Below are 24053 nucleotides of genomic sequence, written 5' to 3'. Positions count from 1 at the left end.
AACGCTATTCTACATGGCTTTCAGCCCTGTTACCAGGCTTAAAATGATCAGTGACCTTCTTACTATCTAGTGCATTATTACAATGTTTTTATCAGTGAACAAAGCAAATGAGTTTCAAGTTAGCATCAAAGATGTGTGATTTTGAGATACCAAACAGTTTTCTCATGGTTGGGCTGATGCAATGGCTCATGTTTAACCCATGCAAAGATTAATACAGATATAATGTGACGTCTTCTCTCTGACTCTTTGACCACTACTAAAGCACAGTACTTTGTAGCGTTATCCTGTACCCATTTGTGAACTGTACCTAATTGATTAGGCTATTTTAACATTTTTATTCTGCACATGAAGTTCCCTCATCAGCAATCTCTCCCTCCCAAAATGTATATTCATCATTGATTACATAATCAATGGGAGAGATGGCCCGGACATACACAATTGATAGCTTCCCTCTTCAGATCAGCATAACCTACCAATTCATTATGTGGAGTGAATAATACAGTTGCTGCCACTGTGAAAAGGGTCAGGTCACTTGCTGTAAATTCCTTAACAAAATGTGGTGTCATGTGCCTCTTCATTCACTGAGTGTTTACTGTGTGTTTGGAGGGATCCATCTTCTTTGTGAGCCCAGGTTTGCCTCCTATCTCTTGGCAAACCAACAATCATAAATTCAGACAAATAAATGTTTACATGTTGAAAGATGGAGAGGTTCCTCCTGAAAGTTGCAGTGGTTAAACTGAGAGCTGCACAGTGCTGAGACTGCATCTAGGAATAAGACATAAAAAAAAAAATTATGGTCCCTTTAAACCCAATAATGCTTCTTGCATGATTGCGTGGCTGGAATTTGGGCCATAGTGTGCATACTTTCCTGTGTTTTAGCATATTAAAAGAGTGAAATCTCCCAGATATTTCTTTCACTCTGTACTATATTAGGATTAAAGAAATAAGCTTTCAGTCACGTTTCCAAAAATAGCTTCTGTAGTCTTTCAGCAGCTACATACTTATAACGTTACAAGCCAGGTCAATTATGAAAAAGATACAACATTTCCTGTAAGAGTCAGGAATGCAGCTGACACTAAGTAAGTATTCCTTTTACAAATGGATAGAAGAATAACCCTCTTTTTATTTTTAATTACAGTCAAGGATCAGATCATCAGATACCATTGCCCATGTGGTACCTCACTCTACCTCACTCCAGGAGTGTAACTGAAGTTAATGGGACACCTGGAGAGGTAAGGAGGTAGATTAGATAACAGGAGTAATGTTGAGAATCTTCCTGTTAGTGCCAAGACACTGGATCTTTATGCTGAATAAAACTTATACCAAACTACCTATACATATAATAGGAATCTTTGTCTTAAATTCTAAGATATGAAAGACAACTTAGCCATTTAAATAAGGGGAATACATGCTTACAATTCCCATAAACATTAATGGAGATTTTATTGGAGAAATAAATTCTTAATTGATAAATAAATTAGGGAGAACACCTGAAGCATAGCTAATACTAGTATTGACAACAAGATTCAAGCCAGGCTATGAAAAAAGAATAATGATAGGATAGTTGTCTTCATTAAATTGTAGTGCAATTATCTATGCATTAGAGATCAACAGAATATACAGACAGTTACAAACATGCCTTAAACCAAAGATGTCTTTAGCTAGTTTGGTATGAAGAGAAATTTATTCTCTGATTTTATTAGCACTTCTGGATTGCCCCTTGAGCTAATTTTGCAATACTCCCAAAGTGATTACCATTCACAGTTTTTATTTAGACCTCAGTGAAGAAAATTACTGTAATCTCTTGCTCTTCATATGTACATTCTGAGTCAGATAGTCCTCTCCAGAAAACTTTCCAAAAGGATTCATTGGTGGAGATCCAATTGCAAAATCAAAGTCTTAGTCAACTGAAATGTTGGTGTCTTTCAGCACAGAAATTAAGTGCAAAGTGCATGTACATATTAAATGCCTACTTCTAGTGGCACTTCCCTGTCAAATATATTTTTCTATTATTTGCTTCAGTATTATTTCTCATGTTCCAAATCATGGGATATTCCCATGCTTGTCAGCTCCTCAGTCACCTGCAGCATTTTCTGGTTATTTTCCAGTAGTCATATTTTTATGATGCTATTTTTTATGATACTTGCCAGAACCCCTTTGCCTCACTTTAAATAATTCTTCCACAGTCTTACAGCGTGCTTTCAAACCTCAGTAGCCATCTATCATATCTTTCCTGGCTTAGCCAAACCATATACACAACTCTTTCATTACCACGACACATGGAAAAAGCAAAGACAGATGAACCAGATCTGATAATTTCTGCATGAATAAGGTTTTCTTAGCTAAACAGAGGCCCTTTTTATGTGAAAAAATCTTGCAGATTATTGGCCTGTGTAACTACATTTATGAAGTTTTCTAAAAGCATGTTATTGATTTGTCTGTGATGCAGTGTTGTTACACTTTGTCATGTAAGTATGTAGTTTGGTGCCTTTATAAAATGCCAATTATTGACCCAGTCATATAAATATTTACTCACTGTTTTAAAGCTCAAATGATTTGACCTGATTATATAACAACCCATTCTTAAATAAAGAAAATGCTACTGTAGTATGTCCATATTTGAAATTTTTTAAAAAAGCTTAGAATTATCCCAATAAGAATTATCCAAATTGGAGTAATTTCAAATTCTGTATGTTGTATGTTTCTCTTATAGCCTAATGGCTTGCAAAATTTTGCTTTTAAAATATATTTTTTAATTACAGTAAGAAAATAATTAAATATTTTTCAGTCCTATAACTTGTTTGCCTATTTTCAGCTCAGAGCAAAATTTTTATGGTTGAGTTACAAACCTCTGAAAATAGGGATTTAAAATGGAAACACTGACACCACTTTAACTATAGTGGCACTTGTAGCGTGGTGTAATATACACTAGAAATAGAAAACAAGATTAGAGATGACATTTAGGACATGAGGCCTTCTCCAAGCTGTGGGAAAAATAACTGTGTTCTATTTTTTTCGACAGCCTGAAAAAGGCCTCCTGGTCTAAGTGTCACCTCTAATATTATTTCCCATTCGTACTGTGTATTTAATTAACCCATTTTTTAATTATTATTGACAGCAATTTGTTGCAGTTCTAAATACCAACCCACATCCAAATTGTGGCCTCCCTAGCTGGTGTATGTCAGGGTGGTGGGGGAAGCACCAAGGAGACCCAATATTCTGTAATACCAGAGAATCACATCCCACAGCTGGCTGGATCCTGTCGCCAGCAACTGTGGCGGCTGATGAACCAGGCAGGGGAGAGTCCCTCACACCCGTGCCAGACCAGGGAACCATGGCATTGTGCACATATGTAAGCTGCTTCTTCTAAAGGAAAAGTTGATAATTAAATACACTTACCTTGGAACCTCTGAGAGCAGTAACCAGGACAGTTGGTTAGTCGGGTGCAATGACTTCCACCACCACTTCTGGAGCAGGCCACAGCTTTCACCACAATTCAGCCTTGAGCCAGGATCCTGAGTACTGTTAAGGGAGACCATTGCTGAAAACCAAGAAATAAACTGGTAATATGTGACTCTGGGCTGGGTTACCTTCACCACAGAGCCCTGGTGTTAGCATTGTCAGGAAGATCTCTCCATCACTGTGGGTCTCCTTTAAAGGAAGGACTTGATATTGTCTCAGAAAGGTAGCTAAGCTTAAGAGGTAAGTTTTAGATTTCTCCATTTTGAACTCTTTTTCATTCCTTAGCCATCTTCCATCTCAAAGCTACTTCACTTTCCTATTCACTGCACTACACAGTAATTCACTGTATGCTTATATAGTCTTTTAATGCCTACTGAGGTGCTACAGCATTGCTTTGGTGTGATCTCACAGGACCCATTCTCAGTACGGGGTAAAACCGAACAATAAGCAAAGAAACTACCATTGCAGAACAAATGCAAATGTAATTTGTTCTTGCACCCACCACACTAGTATCAGTATGAGATCCATATCCTTAGGGTGATCAGACAGACAGAATACATTTATCCTTTCTATATTGCTAGAATGGTCAAGGTAGCAACTTGTAGTACATTTGAACTGCATTTTCAGCACTCATCTGATCAATTATTTTTATTGCTGCACTCTCAGTAGACAAAGATACTGGAAGCCACTCCTCATTCTCCAAGAAATGGAGGTGTTCCTGCTCTGGCAGGCGGATTGGCCTAGATGATCTTTCGAGGTCCCTTCCAATCCCTAACATTCTGTGATTCTGTGAAATGTATCCTGCAAAATCAGTAATAGTGGCAAATAGCGGCAAATTTATTGCTGAAGCAAGAAGATGCTTCATTCCAGCACTGTGAAAGCTGATATACTTATTAATGTAGGAATAAACGTAACCTATTCTGTTCTGTATATGTAAGTAGGTGTATAGTATTGTGTATTTTGTTTGCATGCACAGTGTTGTCATGGCAGGTAGTCTGCAGCCAGCAATTGCCAGCTGTTAAATGTTCAAGGAAACGTGATTTGAATTGCTCTCCACACTGTGGGAGAGTGGCCAGGAAAACAGTCCACAGTTAATAGAATCAATGGATTCAGTTCCTGCAGCAAAGACCTAGGAAAACTTGTTTACCTGTGTACATCTTCTGGATTTTAATTTTCAGAAAAAGAGGTGAATAATAATTATTCTCTCTTGCACAAATGATACATCTTAAAGCCTAGTCTGGCTCTCACAGAAAATCTGGAATATGAATTATAAAGTTGAGCTTTGACGTTCATTTTTCAACAAGATTTTGATCATTATTGGCACATTACCTTGCTTGACTTTGTGTTGTTTATAGATAAGGAAAATGTCATATACTTTCTTTAATTCTTAGGACATATAAACATTCTTTTAAAAATGTTCTTTCCAGTGGTTACTTCTCTCACTGAATAGTATTTTTTGTACAAGCAAAATGTATGATATAGTCATTTGACAAAAAGTAGCATGATGATTTGAAATACCGTTAGGTACTGAAGCTACTGTAGCAGGCTGGTAACTGCAATGTTTGTTCACAGGCAACTGCTGGAAGATGTAACATTCTTCCAAAAGCACTTTCTTAGTCCTACAGAGCTGTGAGTGGGGGACATGAAGAATGGGTGGAACAAAAATCTATGTTGAGGAAGGAGAAGCCTCCACTTCAGGCTATAGCTGTGCTAATCACTGTACATGGAGCCCTAAACTATTCCAGGAGACATGCTGAAACTACCTGACACTTGTGTTAGAACAGTGTGTTACACCAGCCACCATGTCCTGCTTGTGACAGCTTCCAGTCACATTTCTGGCCTGCAGGGCTAGAGCAGGAGTTTCTGAGAAAAGGTTCTTTACACACAGAAGCTGCAGGGAGTTAAGCTGAAAAGAGCTCTGTTAAAACAGTACAATGGCATGAAGGGGTATTGGCAGTAATTCCACCTGATCCAGCCCCAATGTGATCCAACATAACACTGATTTAAATGATTCCATGTGTTCGTGTGCAAAAAACAATGTAACTAAACAGACAGTATTGCACCTTCTGTTACCCTGGCACAGCTCTGTGTACAGGTGATTCTGTCCCACCCAAACAGCACCCGTGGCCTGCTCTTTGGCAGATAGGAGCAGTGTATTTACAAAGAGAAGCTCATGGCTGGAGGGCATAGATCTGCAGCTTTCAAGATCCCTCCAGCCATGCAAGTCTTTCATCCACAAAAACTCTTGTATTCTGCCTCTAGGCACAGGTAAATGACCTTGGAAGTGCTGTGGCAGCAGATTATATAAAGTCAGCGCTAGGATTTTTTCCTTGTTTTCTCTTGAAACATTTTGTGTGATGATTCTGAGCTTATGATACCACTGTTCCCCTACTCTATCAGAGACAGCAGGAGATTAACCACATGCTGATGATGTGCAAGGGAAAAGAGGACGTGGCAAAATTTGCCTAGGTTCAGCACTAGCTCTGATTTTCCAACAAATGTAAATCTGAAATTCATTGCTGGGAAATCACACAAAGCAAAGCAAACCAGCCTACTGGTGAAATTTGCTGAAGCACAGGTAAACTAGAGCTGTAAGCTTCACACAACTCTAGGACCAGCTTAACCAATTCTAGCAAAACTTTATGGCTTTATGGTGCATTTCTTCCTGTGAAAGTCAATGTTATTGTTTCCTGGTAGTTTATTTCCTTCTCATGTACCACAGAGACATGACAGTGAAAGCTCAGTTTCAGTGTGCGTGCACAGCATTTGAGTTATCTCATTCCAACAGCAGGCCCTGCTCTGCATCACGTCATTCATAGAAGGCAATAGAAGGAATGTTTCAGTTCTAAATTCTGAAGATTTACAACAACATTTTTCTGTGATAACATATTTATGCTAATCAGAAGCTACGTGAAATACTATGCTGATGTTATAGTGCTACTACACCTAATCCAGAAACTATTCACTGTATTTCTCCCCACATTCATCTTACAACTTGGTAGGCACATTGGCTGCAGTTGTCTGAATGGATCTGCACTGGATGATGAAGTATTTTTCTCCTAGACTCACCCTGGTCGCTTCCTCTCCTTGATGAACTTTTTCCTTTAAGTCACCATGGGAAGCAGCAGGAATCCTCCTGCAAGACATGAGGTTTCATGTGAGTATGACACTGCTGAGGATCCACAGTACATCTACACAGATTATAGCTCTGTCCTTCTGTTGTTCCCTTGTGGTCCCTTTAGATTAGGCTTTAACACTGACCATCAGCCAACTTCTAGGTGCCCTGACTCATGCTGAAGCTCCTGAGTGGTTGGAGTTGGCTCTTCACTACCTTACCTCTCTGTTATTTTGTCTCTCTAGACATTCTCTGCTCCACTCTGAAACAGACACCTGAATCACAATTTCCCAGTGTACCAAATAGGTTGGCAATGCTTCTTTATCTGGTTCAGCGACTCTTTTGCTATTCAGACCAGGCTGAAATGTTGTAGCAGAACGAGAACATGTCTCTCAGCCAGTTACCAGGTGCTCGGAGCACTCAGTTGGTGAGGAAGTTCTTGCTCTGAGAAGAATCTGCTGATTATTCTGAAATCCTCTCCCACTGCATCAGACGTGCCACTCCATGAGAAAGTTCACATCTGAGAAGCCCCTGAGGAGAGAACCACAGAGGTACCTAAGCCTCGCCATGTCCATTGGCATCTTATTTCTTAGCTGTTCCCTTTGGTACTCTTTTCTAGAAATCTAATTCTCTGCACAGGTTCTTGGAGAAAACTTTCTTTAGCAAAGATATCTAACACGCCAGATTCTGTGATGATGACCCTAGATATGTTTTTGCTAATGTTGCTGATAAGTTTTCTTCTGTCTGTGCTGCTCATTGCAAAAGGAAGGGGTTTTATCTTTAGTTTTAAGAAAATGCCTCTCTGAGTTGCAAGTTAAACTATTAAAAAGTAAAACTAAAATAAAGCTTGGCATATTGTGTCTGACAAAATCCTTAAGTACAGGATGATATTGCAATACCTTGATCAGAAACAGGTTATAAATTCTTACAGTGAACCTGCTATTATATGGACAGACTAATGCCTAAAAAAGATCCTGTTACTTATGGCTACTAGGAAATGTCAAAATCTGCAGTCTGGTCTTAGTTTGCCTTTGAACATTTCTTAGGGACAATCTGTAAAATTGATTAATATTAATGCTATTATTATAATACTTAATAAATTATACTGTAATGAAGGTTACTTGGCATAACTTTAAAATAATTGCAGAAGGCTCAACATTTGGTGTCTTAATAAGGAGATATTTTCACAATAACAATTAACAGTTTTATGGTTTCTGCTGTAGTAACTGCTACAGTGGTAAGGGTCATCCTGCCATGTTTTTCCACACAGAAGGTAGCGTGTAGAGCCACCACCTTGGTTGGGGTCAGTCTCGGGGTGTTGGCTGAATGACAAGAGGACAAGTAGCGTGACAGTCTCCATGCCAATGTGCCTGCAGGAATTTGCACAGGGGAAAGAGGGCACTGGTGAGAGTAGCGGAATAAATCGAAGTGTGAAAGCAACTGCAGTCAAATGTCACACTCAAGCAGTCAGTAACTTGGTATGCTGTTTGGAAATAGGTTGGGTTACCTGTCATCGTGGCATTTTCTTTCTGTTGCTAGAGAATTATGTTATCTGAGGATAAAACCTAAGGAGCACAAATGGTTGTTAGACAGACTTGATCTTCTAAACCCTTATTGCAGCAAATCATACCATTGACCTAAATAGGACCACTCCCATGAAAAAGATCTTAGTTATATTCTCTAATTTTTTCATTATTGAAGTGATCTATTAGGTACAGTTTTGTCACTTTGTGTGTGTGTGTGTATATCTATGCATCTTTAACAACATAACATTAATTGTGCAAACTCCATCATAGCCTAACAGTCACTGAGATCAAAGTCATTCTGTAAGACTGTAAGATATCAGTTCTCACTGGGAAACTTTATCTCTGCACTTCCTAAGCGAAGATATATAGACTCTGATTTGACTTTGGTATTTTCTTTGCTTGGGAACCACCAGCCTGGAGTCCTACACCTGTCTGAGGTTTTTACGTAGGCATAGAAGACTTGTGGTTGCGGACCAAGAAGAGTTTAAACTGTGAAGAGTACAACAAGGACAATGGGTTAAAATTTAGAATCAAGCCTTATTTGATTTTTCCTATTCCAAATTGGTTTATGTATTATAATGTAAATCTCTTCGCATTTCCTGAAATATTGATTTTTTTGAGTGTAAATAATTTTTACAGCTGCTACTTCTGTTGTCAGGCAAGCCTCTGTGCTCAGTGGAATGCTCAGGAGCAGACAGCTGCACAGTTCACGTTATTCCCCTTACCCCATGTGCTGTCTTAGGAAATACTCCTGCTCTCTTCAGGAACATAGAAATCCAAATAAGTCACTTGCCTTCAGATGGAAATCTCGCAGCCAACAAGCTGACTCAGTCTTTATAATGTACCTTGCTATGTCACTGCACGGTTTTGGAAAGGCAGCTATGAGTAACTTCGTTAAAAATCACTTCTCTTCTCCTCACTTCTTTTTGTCCCTTTTACTGCTAGTTTAGAACTGAAGCCAAACTCTTGGGAGTCCATTTTATCTAAGCAAGGATTAAGACAAAATATTGAATCCCTGCCCTCCTTCAGTTTTGAGGAAAAAGAGTACAATTCTTTTATTTCTTTGCAGTTCAGCTCTGAGCCTGAACTTTCCTCAGATTTGAGTGTTTGTTGTATTCTGGACCATTAGTTAGACCTTCTCATTTACTAAAAAAATTTTATTCTTAGGATACCTTTTCCCCAGGAAAACCTGCAATGTTGGAATTGAAGCTATGCCCCACTTTGGGGGTTTGAGGCCCTGGGACACAGGCTCCCCTTTACTGCTTCACTTCTGCTGCCATAAGTGGACCAGGCAGTGGCAAACTGGTTACACTGAAATATCGCAGGATTTCTGAAAACTAGATTCCCTCTAATTAAAAACACATTATGAATTCTCTGAAAAGAAAAAAAAATATCATAGCATTGCTGATTTTTATTATAGCTGTCACTGTCACACCATGGATTCAGCTAGCTCAGCCATTTGTTATGAATAACATTTAGTTTGAATTTTGGCATTTTTAATTGAGTAACTATGAGTATTTTGTAATTATTTTACCAGAGACGGATTGCAATGAAGCTGTCTGCAATGCTTCTAGCCCATATTTTCTTTAAAAACAGAACCAATGTGCTGACCTGCAAGTATTTTGCTTACTTGATACTATTTACTCCAGCATTCTCCTCTGTTAGGAACATAGTTCTTCATTAAAGGCTGAAAAGAACATTGGTATTAGTCCTAGGTTCTCAAATACAAAAGCCATGCGGTAAAAAGTTGGAACCATTTTCACAAATAACATACGAGCCCAGAGCTGCTCTTGAAAAACAATGTAAGGAGACTTCATGTGTCTGTCCATGTAGAAAACAGACTATTGTTTTTTTCTATGAAAACATCTTTGTGTCTGATATAACAGAGCATTCATCACTGCCCTTTATTTAAAGAAGCCCATCCATAGAAATTGTTCAGAGCCAATTTTCTGGAGTTCTATCTGAATCTCAGTGTCTGTGTAACTCAGTAACTCATTTGCTGATGGAGAGGTACATAGGTCAAAGTGGACAGGCCTAACCCATTAATACAGCAGTGACAATGAAGCACAGTGCAACCTATTTCTGACATTCATCTCAGAATTTTTAATTTAATTCAGTCATAAATGAGCTTGGTAAAAGTATTAATTTGAAGTAGTTTTTTATTTCTCATCTGCTGGCTGAAGCTTGCAAACAATAGGGTAAAGGTCTTGCTATACTGCTACAAATAAGTAAACAATCTTTTCTGCCAAGAAGACTACAGTGTAAACACAGTATCAGGGAATAATTTTTGACTAATTCATCCTGCATATGGATACTTGAAAGCTACAGATGCCACACAATGATCTCTCTACAAATATTTCCCAAAGGAAATGAGAACTTTAATTTCACCTAGTTTGTAATAAATAATTCCCATGGACTGCTGTTAGCCCACATTAGAAAAACACTGATGAGCCCATGAGGGCTCATGTGAACCCATGTGAGGGCAAGGCAAGTTTAGAAGAGGGCATGAAGAGGCCATGGGAGGGAATGAATGCCTCAATCTATCAGAAAGCAGCTGAAAGAGCTTCCCTAAATACACCTGTTGTTCTTTGTTGAGGCTGCAAGGTGACTGGCACCATGGCCAGGTAAGTCAGACTTACGTGTCCATTCAGAGCTAAGAAGGAGCTAAAGGGGATCTGGATTGAAGCTTGGATTGTTGACTTAAAAGAAAAGTTGTTTACTTCTCTTCTTTTCCCTCCCTGTGCCTCACATGGTGGCACAGCAATAGGAGCAGCATGGCACACGGGTCTCTGTTCTGGCTCTCTAACAGTGAGTAATAACTTCTCCGATGCTCATGCTTGCCTGATTCTTTTCCTTTCACTCAGATCTCCCTCCTGTGCTGTTGTCATTACCTGTGTTTCTCCAGATGTACAGATAAGTCATCTTTTCCTTACCACACTTTCACAGGAACCATTCCCTGTACTGACACACTGCTGTCATTTTTGAACATCTCCTGGGTTCCTCTAACTACTCCATAACTCTTTCCCTGCCTTTCCTTTTCTCTTCCCCCTGCCCCAGTTCTGTTCACTCCATGCTTCCACTTGTTCCTGGGGCTCCTTTTCTCCTCCTCCATTCTGTAGATACCACCAACTCTTAGCCCAGGGACAGTAGGAATGCAGGGAAAACAAGGCTGCAAAATGAACTCTCTTTCTCTCTCTCTGTATTTATGTTTCCAGCTCATTCTATGAACAGGCATATGGTGCTAATCTAAACTGTCCAACACATTAGTGGGAGGGAAGTAGCACCCAGAGGATTACTACAACATTTTACCTGGCAGATGCCACCATATTTATTGATATGAAAACTTTCTCTGTTCATATCAGCCACTGAAAACCTCCCTCTGTGAAGGTCTCTTGAATTCAGGCATAGCTCTGTTAAAATATTTTGTTAAACTCAGTAAGTTTTACTGTGGCTAGAGTGGACATTCTTTATTCAGGAAAATTTATCACTAAGCTCAATAGAATTCTGAAGTAATGAAAGACGTGTTACTTGTATTTGGTTAGTTGAACACACATTATACTTTTATGACTAATTTCTGTGGGATACATATGTGCATGTATGTATACATAGGTATATATATGTATATTTGATTTTGATCTCCAAAATCTATATTTTATATCAAGTGTTCCTAAAGAGAGCACGCAAAATCAATTAATACTGACACATCAAAATACTAAAAAGCAGGGCCAAAGTATTACTTGAACTAACTTTCAGATAATCCTGGAATTTGTAAGAATGTCAAGCCAAATTTGGAAAGCATTTATTAAAAAAAGGCAGTAGATATTTGAAAAAATTATCAAAATTTCCATATTTGTCTTTTAAAAATAAAAATAATCTTTTGAATTGGATTTCCTACAGTTTTAATAAAATAATGAGAGCCAAAGAACAAGGGTCAAAGACAATTTAAAACCCATCCCTTGGAAGGGCAAAATCGTTCTGTTTGGTTTTACTTTCCCAGAGAAAAACTGTATTCAATTCAGTCAAGCACTGCGTTTCCAAAAATTTTGTGGTTCTGGCTCAATTCCACAAAAGAGAAAAACTTCAAAGCTAAGGATCAAGCCTCCAATATTTGGTCACAATATGACACAGTTGGGTAAAATTAAGGATGGTAACCCGTTGTGATAGACAGTGGGGAGGGGGTGATCTCTGACCCTAGATTTCCTTTCTTTTGCTGATTGAATCATAACAAATCGCAAACACAGATTAATTTCTTTTTGCTATTATGATAATATGTCTTTGCTTTTTATTTTGGAAGCAAATAAATTCTCGAATGTCTGCACATGTGTATTGGTAATAAAATATTTCATGCTTCTATGATAGCTACGAAATCTGACTTCCCTTTCCTGGTGACCTGTTCTGTGCTCTTTGTGTCTACAGGTCCTTGCAAGCAACCTTTTTTTTCCATTAGCTGACATGGGAACACGATCATAATATGCAGTGACATGCAATACAGCACTATGTTGTTGTACCTCTGATGGGATCGGTATATGAGAAAAGGCAAGGTCCACAGACAAAAACATCTTTACTTAAGCCCATGGATGGAGCTTGGGAAAGCGGGCAATGTTTTGAGCTCAGAGCCAGTGACACTCTGTGCAATTTTCTGTAGCAAGGCAAGTCAATGGATATGCAGAAAAGACTGGGGTGGGGGGGGGGAAATCACTTGTGTTGCTGAATTTATAGGTCAAAAGTTTTCCATCTCAATCTGTTCCTTAAAGAGAAAATTGGAATTTTTGAGAAAATTTTTTCCACAAAAAAGTAACTGCTTTCTGTAGAAAATTAGAGCCATTCATCAGAAAGCCAAACACCTGCAAGCCAAATATTTCTGGCTGAAATTATTGATTTGGAGTGCTGCTGCCGGACCTTTCGGGAGGATGGCACTTTGGTGCTTCACCTCCAGGCTCTTTGTGAGTGGGCTCACAGCTGCCACCTCCTCACTGCCTTCCATGGGAAGGGACAGGAGTTTCTGCAGCAGTGGCAGCAATGCTGCCTGTGAGGCACAATTCAGGTGACAGCTGATTTCTCCCTCCGCTGCTCCTGCAAGGCCAGGGCCTGAGCACAGGCAGGCTGGGGCAGCGGGGATGCTCCAGGGGCTGAGGCCAAAATCCAGGTCTAGGATGAGCAGAAGGCTGGTTGTGATACAGCGCCATGTCTTCAAGCACCTACACCTACCATTTGCGTGGCTAGAGAAGTGTTTCTGACTGGGAGTTTTCAGACAGAACCTTTGTTATTTCACTATTAGAAATCTCTTCAGATTTTCCAATTAAAAAAGAAATCAATAAGCTTGAATAGTTTTTGTAAAGTAACGGGCCTGACTCTGCTCTGTTGAACTCAAAGGCATTAATTGGGCAGAAGATTACCTAAAACTGAAGCCTGGTAATGCATGAATGTTTAGTCAATAGTTTTATCTCACAAGGATTTTTTTTTTTCAGAATTGTATTTTAGTTTGGGTCAAATCAAGCTTTCAAAAAATGTTGGCAAAATGAAAAATAATCAGGAAATGTATCATTTTTGTTCAACCCAAAATACTTAGTTCAGATTCAAAGGAATGGCTTGGTTTTTGTCTTGGTCTGTTTCACACATATTAAAGCTTTTTTTCTTTTTAAATGTAGGCCAATTTTAAAATGGACAGCTAAAAAGCTTTGTTTTGAAAGTTTTTGGAAGTGTTTTGGCAGTTCTAGAATGAAACACTCCATTTTGAAAATGCTAAAATGAAGTGTTTTGACATTTTAATTTTTTCCCTGCATTGTTTCATCTGGGACTATTTGCTAAATTCCATTCAAATTCAGGAAGAGTCTCACTCCCTCTGAAATTCATTTGTATGGTATATTTGTTATTTGTCAGAAAGCAGAGATTCATTAAGCTCTGCATCACTTCAACTTTAAATAATGGGAAAGAATGCTTAATAAGGAATTGATTGTATACAACTACATTTCTCACTCTCAGTTACTGCCCTACCGGAGAGCACCCAGCTGCGTGGAGCTGCTGCAGGAAGGAGGCAGCCGTCTCCCGTCCGGGAGAAGGGGTATCAGGCCCACCCCATCACCCTGAGCTGCTGCTGCTCTCTCCTCTCCATCAAACAGGGCGCTCTCCTCCTCCTCAAGTGCCCATTTCCATTTTATGGCCCACATCAGTGCTCCGGTAGCCTCTTGCTAAGCTCTGCCACTGCCTGTATTGCTGCTCCTGCCATTGAAAGAAGAATCTTTGCTGTTAATGTTAGTATACGTGGTCATTGCACTTCTTATGTTTTATTGCCCTGCTTCTTTCTTTTTCCCATTACTCGAAGACTGGGTTGAGTGTACTCCAACTGGTTTAAATGTTTCTAAAAGCCATTCACCTGCACCAGAAATGAACAGCTCGCATACCAACATTTTAGTCTTTTCTGGCTGCTCAGCTTTACCAGGGTTATTCACAGCTTGCACTTTACTAAGGTCGTTGGTATCACCATTACACATTTCCTGTATTACATGAGGATTGGGTTCCAGCAGTTAGCAAGTCGAAAAATATTCTTGGGGGTGGGAGGGGAACTAGGTAGATAAGTGCATTCCACATGTCCGCTTTATTTCTGGAATTGCTGCCTTCATCTATGTGAGAAATAATTGTGATTAAACATAGGTCTGAAACGTGGTACCTCAAATCACACAGAAATGCTTCTGCAGTCTGCACTCTGAGTGTTCCAGTCCACCTGGGCCAAAGTATGATGGGACCTCAGCTGCTGGCCACTGTGCAGTGCTTGAGCTCTAAATAGTCTTTGGTCCTAAATTTGCACTACTGTAATTGGGAATAGGTCCAATAAAATCAGTATCTCTACATTTATTCTCTTGAAATTCAAAGCCAGATTTGGCCCACCATGTGGACAGAGTCCAGCTGAAAACTAGGGGCCAGATTCTGCTGTGACTTACAGGAAAGTAGATGAGAATTAACTCTACTGCAGTTAATCGGTCTCAATCCTCATGTGTCTGACACTGATATAACTGTTCTGACCTCAGTGGAATTGATCCTAATTTATGCCACTGTAACTGAGATTGCAGTGTGTGTTTAAATTTCATTGGGTGCGCCTTCTTCCAGGATGGAAACTATTTGCAGACTATAACAGCCTCTTTCCTAACATTGAGGCTTGCCATATCTGAAATTTTTGTTGGGGCAGTGGGGCAGGGGTGTGGAGAAAAGGATATAAAGCCAACTTTGTGTTTAGTGCTACTTTTGTACACTTTGAGTCCTTCAGTGTTCTGTTAAATTATCAGTGTATAATCAGGGGACTAGAAGACTCCTTTCCTCCTAATACAGAGAATGTGCTCCAAGATCACCCAAAAGAAGAGAGGAAAATTCAGGAAATTCAAAATGGCAATGTGGCGATTCCATGCAGGCCCTTTTCATATAAGGGCTTTCCTGCTAATGGATTTTTTTCTTGCCTCTGCAGCTCCTGTTTTTTTCTAGCTCTACATACTGTGTTTTTGAAGCATATGATGAATGGGATGCTGTGCAGCTGAAAGATTACACGTCTCAAATGGCTCACTTGGCGTTCTCATACTGAATGGACTGGCTGAGTTGCTGCTCTCTGACAAGGGAAATGGTTGCTTTTCTCTCAGAACAGCACTGTAAGTCTTAAATGCAACATAAAGAAGCATTCATCTAGCAAGATATTATACACATATGTATATATGAGTGTATCTATATATATATACACACGCTTGTGTGTGTATATATATTTTTTTGGAATAAAAAGCAACTCTGTTTTCCTTTGCTTGCACTGGAAGTGTTCAGTTTGTCAGGCTGACTTTCTCCTCTGTTGGCAAGGAAATCTGGCCAGGAGTCCCAGCACGCTATAAGAAATCAAGCTGTGACCACATTAAGCATGAATGGCAGGGTAAGGTTACAGCGTGTAACACGAGGCTGAGGTGACCTGTTACCGACTTGGAGGTGTGAGGCTGGGTCAGATAACTGTTGCAAGTGAAGCACAAAGTGAAGCTCAAAGCCATTTTGGCTGTTTACTCTTTCAAGAGGCACTTGCTGAGGATTTTTTTTTTTTAAGGCATATTTTGAAAACTTCACCTACAGCACTTGTAGCCAGCGTTCCAGAATCAAACCAGAATAGTTACTCATTTTAAATACCAGTATGCTCATGGCATATTCCTGCTTGCTCTACAATGATTTGAAAAACTTTTCTAAAGCCTCATGCACAAAGTGACTGCTGAAAACAGGCTGTCAAAGACAGAGATGTTCAGCTGCAGTGAAATAAAGCACTGTATTGCCCAACCAAGCAACACAAGTAGATTGGTGCATCTCTCCTGTGATGCTCCAGAGTTGTTCTACTCAGCAGGAAGCCAGGCATTCTCTTAAAGGAGAAAAAAGAGAGATGCCAGGAAACTGTTTATACCACCTATGAACTTTGCTCCCCAAATCTTTATTTCATGTCTTGAAATACTAAATTAAATGAAGACACACAAAAAAAAAACAAACCCAAAACAAAACCAAAAAATCCCTGCACCTTTTTGATTGTAAGGCTTTCTTATTCATTTGCTATTGTTTGGTTTGGGTTTGTTTTTTTTTGTTTGGTTGGTTGGTTTTGGTAATTTTAATTTCACTCACTTACTAGACCTATTAGCTCAAGAGATAACACCATTTTAATGTAGTTCTGAAGGGAATTTGGCGTGGTGCTGTAATGCAGGCCAGGGAAGAGCCTGCTCTTAAAATAGACACAAGGCACAGTACATGAATCCGCTTTCAGGATCACACTGAAGCACAATTTTAACATTGCTTTGTGGAGTGGCCTACCTGAAGAGCACAATGAAAACTTTCAAGACAACCATAACCAGGGCTGTAAAAGATCTGCAGCATCCCACCCTTTTACTGTGGCAAATAGGTTCTAGTGGAGATCATACACCTGTATCAGCTTTACCTCAGTCTAAGACTGCACACCTGTGTATGGAATCCCTTGTGAGTTGCCCTTCTGCAAGGGGAGGGCAATCTAGCTTTCTCATACCTCAGCTGGAAAATATTTCAGTTTTTGTTAAGGATGTCACTGAAGCCAATAGAAAAATAACTTGGTATTGTAAATTCTAGCTTACACACCATGGGTAAGGCCTAAGTATAATTAGGGTTTATGTATTTAAAAGGTTAGTACTACAGCCTTGCTCAATAATATAATCCAGAACTATATGCTGGGCAGCAGCACACTGACCAGGGAAGTGCCCCAATTCAGCTCATGTGTCAGGGAGCTGTGTATTGTCCCAACAGAAATGCCACCTCTTTCAAGGGTGCAGAGCAGCAGGGAAGCAAGAACTTCTAGATTAGCAGGAGTTCGGAGCACTTACTGCATTTTGGAAACCTTAAGATACTGAAGATGTATGAGGTCATTTAAGGACTGCCTCAGTATGGGCCTGGCCACATCTGCTTCATTTCTGACTGACATTAGTCCAGCCTGTTCTTAAAACCTCTGCGACAGAGCATCTCCATAGCTCCCCCCTCAAAAAAGTTGTGTCTGAGCTGGTTCTTAGCATTGGAAAGCTTTTGCTAATGCCCAGTATGAGTCTTTCTTACTGCCAATTATGTTGTTCTCACCTTTCTTATCGTCTAAGCATGTCTCTTCACACCAGCCTTTTCTGTGTGCAGACTGTAATTCCAGTCATCTCTTCAGCACGCTAATTATCTCCACTTATTCAATCTTACATTTTAAGTTGTATTTTCTAGCTTTTTTTGGTTCTTCTCTTAGCTAATAGCGCTTTCATTTGTCACTTATCAACTTTCTGGAAGTCATGTGCTCATCACTGGACTGAAGCCTTACCAGTGCCCAGTATGGTTCTTTTAGTCCCTCTGGTAGGACAGTTTTCACCAGCAATGCCAGTGTCTTGATGTCTACAAGCAATGCTGACTTACTTTATCTGGATGTGGTAAACCTACCAGGTTTACAAATGCCCTGACATTAAACCATCAAAGCCTCCTGAGCTGTTTCACTACAAGTGCTGCTTCTGCCACCTGCACCCGTGTCTAAATCTAAACCTCCTTCACTGGTGTGATGGACATAAAGCCCTGGTGTATGAATGATTCATGCTTACATAATTAATACCAATTGCTTAACCAGAAGCGATTGCTGTACAAAACACTAAAACAATATTAGATCCAAATACTGCTATATTTCTTGGTTTATGAATACTAGTGTTTAAAACTCAGAAATTAAAAGATCATACTTAATCACTTCAATTCAATCAAGGTGTACCAGCAGTGCATTATATTCAGTGTCAATAGTTCTGTTTCATGGATTCGAGGCATCACAAAATGGTCACAAAGTTATTCCAATTAACAATGTAATTTTTACAGATTTACAGGTTGCAGAATTTATTCCACACATATGACAACTGAAATTTAACTAATGAAATCCAAGTGAAGAGTGCTAATTAGCAGTATGTTCAGAAGCAAAAAATGTTTCAACAATCAAATTTGGATAGTATCTTACCTTTCTTGTTTCGTGTCACTCTCTGCTGGATTGATATTCTGCTCACGTTTTGAGATTTCCCGATCTTCCTTTTGGTGGTACTTGACTGTGGGGGAAGAGAATGGATTTTTTTTATAGCTGAAAATCTTTAGTTGATGAATCAAATTTTACAATTTAAATTGTTCTTATTTTATCCAGTATTACTCTCAGACTTGCTACTGCATGTTTTTATGTACACATTGGTCATATATTCATTTAATTAATTGTACAGCAGAAATAGCATATTATATTCATGGAATTGAAAGATTTAACAGTTTTCGAGTCTCATTTATGACTGTAACCTAGTTGCAGGCTCAGCTGAAGCCTTTCAAACTGGAACAGATCAAAGAATAATTATTCTTACTACAGTATGTTTCACTAAAATTGGGCAACACCTTTCTGTCACTATTATTTTACATTTATATAGCAGCAGCATCAAGAAGTAGAGCTCCATTGCTTTAATGATTATACTATCTTGTTTAGGTGCATTCGTAGATCACATACCTTGGTATGGTGATGAGAAAAGACAACCTGGATAGATTATTACTCACAATGGAGATTAAAAGGATTTAAATGTGGTCCCTGTCTGAAAGCTGACAGGGTAGATCATTCCATGTTATCAAAACAAACTGATATGAAATTGCATTGATTCCTATAACTACTACATAGTCTCTCCTACTGCTACACACAAAGTCCTTCAGTAGAATCACTCTTCTGAACACTCTTACTACACTTGCTGTTTGCACTGGCTTTATTAATAAGACACAATCCAAGAAAACAATACTGCAGGTGTTTTTCAATGTTAGCACTTACTCATCTTTGCACAACTTCTGAAGCTCACACCGCACTGATGAGTGGTCAGAGGAAAGACTGCAAAATAGATTTCTTTTGTTGAAAGGGGCCTTTATGCTTAAATAGAGACAACTGACAGAATTGGGCTACCAAAGCAGCAGCTCATGGCTTGCATTATGTTATAGTGACAATGTCTTGGCAAATGAGAGACTGACAAAATGTTTTGCAATGAAAGCATAAAATATATGGTATACTGTCAAATGTAGACAATATAAGGAGATACACTTCAGTCTTCAAGGATTTGCTCTTTTTAATTGCTTACAGTATTCTTTCTCATTTCAGTGCTGATGCAGTGTTTCATTTGGGAAGTGTTCTTTTTTTTTCCGTCTGCCTCACACAAGGCACCCAGCAATACTCTGAGACCAGCACTGCTTGTGTTTGTCAAGTGAAGAAAATGCAGACTGTTGTGTTACAGAGGCTAGAAGCTTTCCTGGGGGCTAACCTCAAAGACTGATTCCTACTGCAAAAAGAACTGCATGGTAGGTATTCAGAGAGGTCATGTCAAGGAAGATTCAGGTTAGGCTTTAGATAAAGCTCTTCAGAAGTGGAGATGGATACATTTCATCAGGGAAGTCATGGAATGCCCATCATGGTCTTAACAAAAAGAAAAAAAACCAAAACAACACAACAAAACAAAACAACAAAACCCAAATAAAATAAAATTAAAAAACCATAAACAAAACAACCAACCAACCACACCTTCTACAAAATGCAATCACCATTATGCTATAAGCTATGACAACATATAGATTTGATTCTTTGTTGAGGATGCACCAAAGGACCTCTCACAGCCCCTTCCAATTCTAATTTCAGGGGCAGATCTTGAACTGGTGCTGACTCCCTTGCAATTTGGTGGACTATATGGGGCTGTCCATTCGCATTGGTTTGTGTTTACCTCCCTTAGTTAGGAATGAGTCTTTAAATAATTGACAGTCCCGATACTCAGCAATATCCTGTCAAAGGCAGGATGTCTTTCAAATACACATAGAGAATGATGACTAAAAAAATTATTAGATGTTACCAGGATTCAAAGTTCAGCTGTTTTGGAAAGAGGTATTTAAAAAGAGAAAGTGTGTGGCACCAGTGTAATATGGAGACACAGATGAATTTTTTCTCAAATTCTGTCTTTCAAAAACTCGCAGAGAACAAGAAAAATGTTTTTTCTTCAGCTTGTTTTAAGCAGTAATTGAATGAACTTTCCATAAAGATAATGTATGGAAAACTTTTTTTCAGAGAAAAAAAAAAAAAATCTAGAAAGGGATGAATTAGTGAAACGGGAGATAAAGATGAAAGTAGCCTTCTAAATAAATCTTATAATATAAAGCACAGTAGTATCATACTATTCTGTCATATTTTTATATACTAGTAAAGTTTTATTCCCTATTTGTGCAGCCTGCTGTTTCATGGGTTCTTCAGTATTCCCTGCTGCAATAAGCAGTCATTTGAAATACCTGTGGGACCAGCCTCTCTCAAGACACTCACTGTGGGTTGTTCTCTAACTACTGATTTCTACTATTTTAATGGCACAAAGAATTCCGTGTTTTGACATGGAAATCCTTATCACTCTAAAAATGAATTACAGTACTCATCCGATCATAAAATGACATTATGAAATGAGCTCTTTTGCTGATGCAGTAACTATGGAGTTGCTTGATGTTATTCTGGTAACAAAATTTGACCAGATATATGTTTTGACGTCCAAGAAACAGGGACACTGATGGAAAGTGATGGACCCAATGTCAAAAGAAGAAAACCTGGCTGCAGGAGGACATCCAGAAAATTAATAGGTGGGTTGAAAAAAAATCCCCTTTCTCAAAGGGCAAAGTCAATAAACAGAGAAATGAAACAAATGGAAAGAAAAGGCAAAGACAAACCAATTTTTATATTTCTCTCCTATAAAAATAACAAAGAAATACTCAGGGGAACTTTAGAGCTCAGTAGATGCAGGATGAGGAGTAGTTAGTTTTAACCTGAATAGCTGACATTCAATATTCATATTTATATTTCTACCACAGCCTTCAAGAATAACTGTTTTGATAAAGTGAAGTATCTCATTATAAGTATGCTTTATTTTGTCCACATTTTTAGTATTTTTCTTAATTTCCACCATAAACAAGTTCCAGAATACTGTGAACAAAATGCCATCCTCAGGAAGACTAGCATTTGTAGACACTTTTTGTTTTGGATGTTTTACTGCAGAAGCCAAGACTTTTTTCTTTTACTTCCCTCAAAAGGCTTTGTAAACACTTCTGCTTTCACATTTATGAAGTTTATAATCTCCCAAATCTCCAAGATTAAAAAAAATAATCTAGTTTTGGAATCAGCCAGAAACATACACTTCCACCTATGTTGTCTGTTCCTAACTGAGCATTTGTATATATCATCGATTGGTCACTTTTCCCTGTCATGGATAATAAGTTATATGACTTATGACAGGGTTTAAGGCAGAACTGTGTTAAATAACGCAGCACCAAGAATTCAGTACTAGCACAGGCAACAAACTCCTCCAATATATAACATTTACATATTTTGCCACTTGCTGACATCATGTCTCCCTTTGCACTGGTTCCATTGTCAGACTATTTCTAAAGCCAGTCAGAAAAACTGCATTATTTTGATGTTTATAAGCAGCATGTGAAGTCCCTGAGCAGATTTTAGAAGACTGATCTGGCCAATATAATTTTATACTTACTGTTCTCTTATATCCTTCTGTAGGCATCTACTGTTGGCCACTGTTGGACACAGGATAACACAGGATACATATTGGAAACATGGACCTTTGGCTTACTCCAGAATGGCCATTCTTACTGTTCTATGCAAAAAAAACGCTACACACAAAACCCCGTCAAACAGTCATTGAAAATCCTGAACGACAAGAAACAATCCTGTTAGCAAGAAACAATCCTGAAATCAAAATACTGAAAATCAACCAAAAGGAAAAAAGTTTTCATCAAAGTGACTTGGCTCCATTTTCCTCAGTTCTTGGCTAGAACGCTTCCATTGATAGAGTTGCTAAGTGCATTCTATTTACAAATATAAACACTTCATTTTGATCAGCAAAAATGTATCAGCACACTTGAACAGTGTCAATGATGGCATAATTACACTCACAATTTCCTCTCTGTAATGATTTTTAAATGTCAGCAGTCATTTTTTTGTCTAATTGTAGCCTGTATGTCAGCACTTCCTCTTAAAACAGCATGTTCCTCCCTGCTGGAATTTCACACCTCTCCACTCACTTCAGTGAAGATAATGAAGATGATATAGGGCTCCAGGATATTTTCAGTCCTGTACTGTTCTACCATTTAACATCAAGCAGGCAGAATGAAGACTATTAAAAAAAAAAAAAATTACAAAATTTGATCAGTTAGGCTCTAAATAATTATTTGATTTTAATCAACAGATTGAGAGGCAGTCTTTATTTTTCTGCCCCCCTGCTGGTCCTTTCCTAATAACCTGTTTAAAAGCATGGGCTCACGATAAAAATATTCTCACACATTTATAATGTAAACTTACTAGAGGAGGCAGCTTACCCTGCCATGCCAGTCTCTTGATCAGTTTCGTGTCTGACATGCTGCAAAAGCAGGTGACCCTTTCTTTTCAAAGGCAGCCTGTTTAGAGATGTTATCACTACAATCTCATGCTGTGACCTAGAAAGTGACTTTTGAAATGCTATTTTGCATGGTTCCAGGCATCCAGAGACCACAGCATAACAAATAGGTGCATCTGGAGTTCATCTCAGAGCTCTCCTCCTCTTTCCATAGATCACAGACCACATCATCAAGTTTATTAAAGTGCATCGCTAGTGCAAAGAACTGGAAGCTCTGCATTGGGGTTAGCAGCAAACATTTTCCACTCATCTGAACATACACTGGAATTGGAAACAGGGACCAAAGAGTTCTCCTTCAATCCAATTTGCTTGCAAGTCATCTTCAGATCTCTGATGATGCTTAACTCAGGGGTTTAGGAGATAAAGCTTATAATTTACTGGGCCATTTAGTATCAAAATAGGTGAAGAGCCATAAAGAATGCACACTGTGAAATCAAATAATAAAATAATGTTGAGATGTCTGATAAAAAATAGAATACAACTGAGTATCTCTGATTACAAATACACACCCATCCAGAGACGTATCAACTCCACTTATATGTCTGAATGGGTCCCCAAAAGATAGATAAATGAATAAATTTAATAAATAATACGCAGGTGGGTTGTGGGAGTGTTTTCTAAAGCCCATGGTAACATTTATTACGTGTCTCTGTGACATTACCAACACACGTGACACATACACAACTGTATATATGCACATAGGCACACGTGATGATAGCACATATATTCATACAACACCAATGCTGACCTGGTTCTCCTTGTGTTTTATGCTGCATTTTGTGTTCTTCACTTCAATGTTTCCTTTTTGAGTAAATTAGTGACTCAGAAATCTTCTGGAGCTGTTGGAAAGGGCAAGAATTTATTAACAATTGCATCCTGCGCACTTGTGAGATGTATCAGTGAGTAGAGACAACCTGAAAAGAGATGCTTCTGGGTCACCCCACTGCAGTGAGATGTCCCCAGGGGCCATTTCATTACGGA

General features: G+C 38.8%; 2 long non-coding RNA genes across 2 annotated transcripts in view; both read left to right on the top strand.

Annotated features, from left to right (window-relative positions):
- Nucleotides 1-22262, top strand: part of LOC139828631 (uncharacterized) — a 201637-nt gene extending 179375 nt beyond the window's left edge. Inside the window, exons 5-8 of the long non-coding RNA XR_011740486.1 lie at nt 15560-15737; nt 19745-19941; nt 21166-21249; nt 22178-22262. This is a non-coding gene — a long non-coding RNA (uncharacterized lncRNA). The remainder of the gene's footprint in view (nt 1-15559; nt 15738-19744; nt 19942-21165; nt 21250-22177) is intronic.
- Nucleotides 5674-12769, top strand: LOC139828632 (uncharacterized). The gene is made up of 3 exons (XR_011740487.1): nt 5674-6619; nt 6823-10911; nt 12520-12769. It is a non-coding gene; the product is annotated as an uncharacterized lncRNA (long non-coding RNA).
- Nucleotides 22263-24053: the final 1791 nt, after the last annotated feature.

The sequence above is a fragment of the Patagioenas fasciata genome, chromosome 9, assembly GCF_037038585.1.
Source record: "Patagioenas fasciata isolate bPatFas1 chromosome 9, bPatFas1.hap1, whole genome shotgun sequence".
In the NCBI taxonomy this organism is placed as follows: Eukaryota; Metazoa; Chordata; class Aves; order Columbiformes; family Columbidae; genus Patagioenas; species Patagioenas fasciata.
This window is presented reverse-complemented; position numbering and strand designations above follow the sequence as displayed.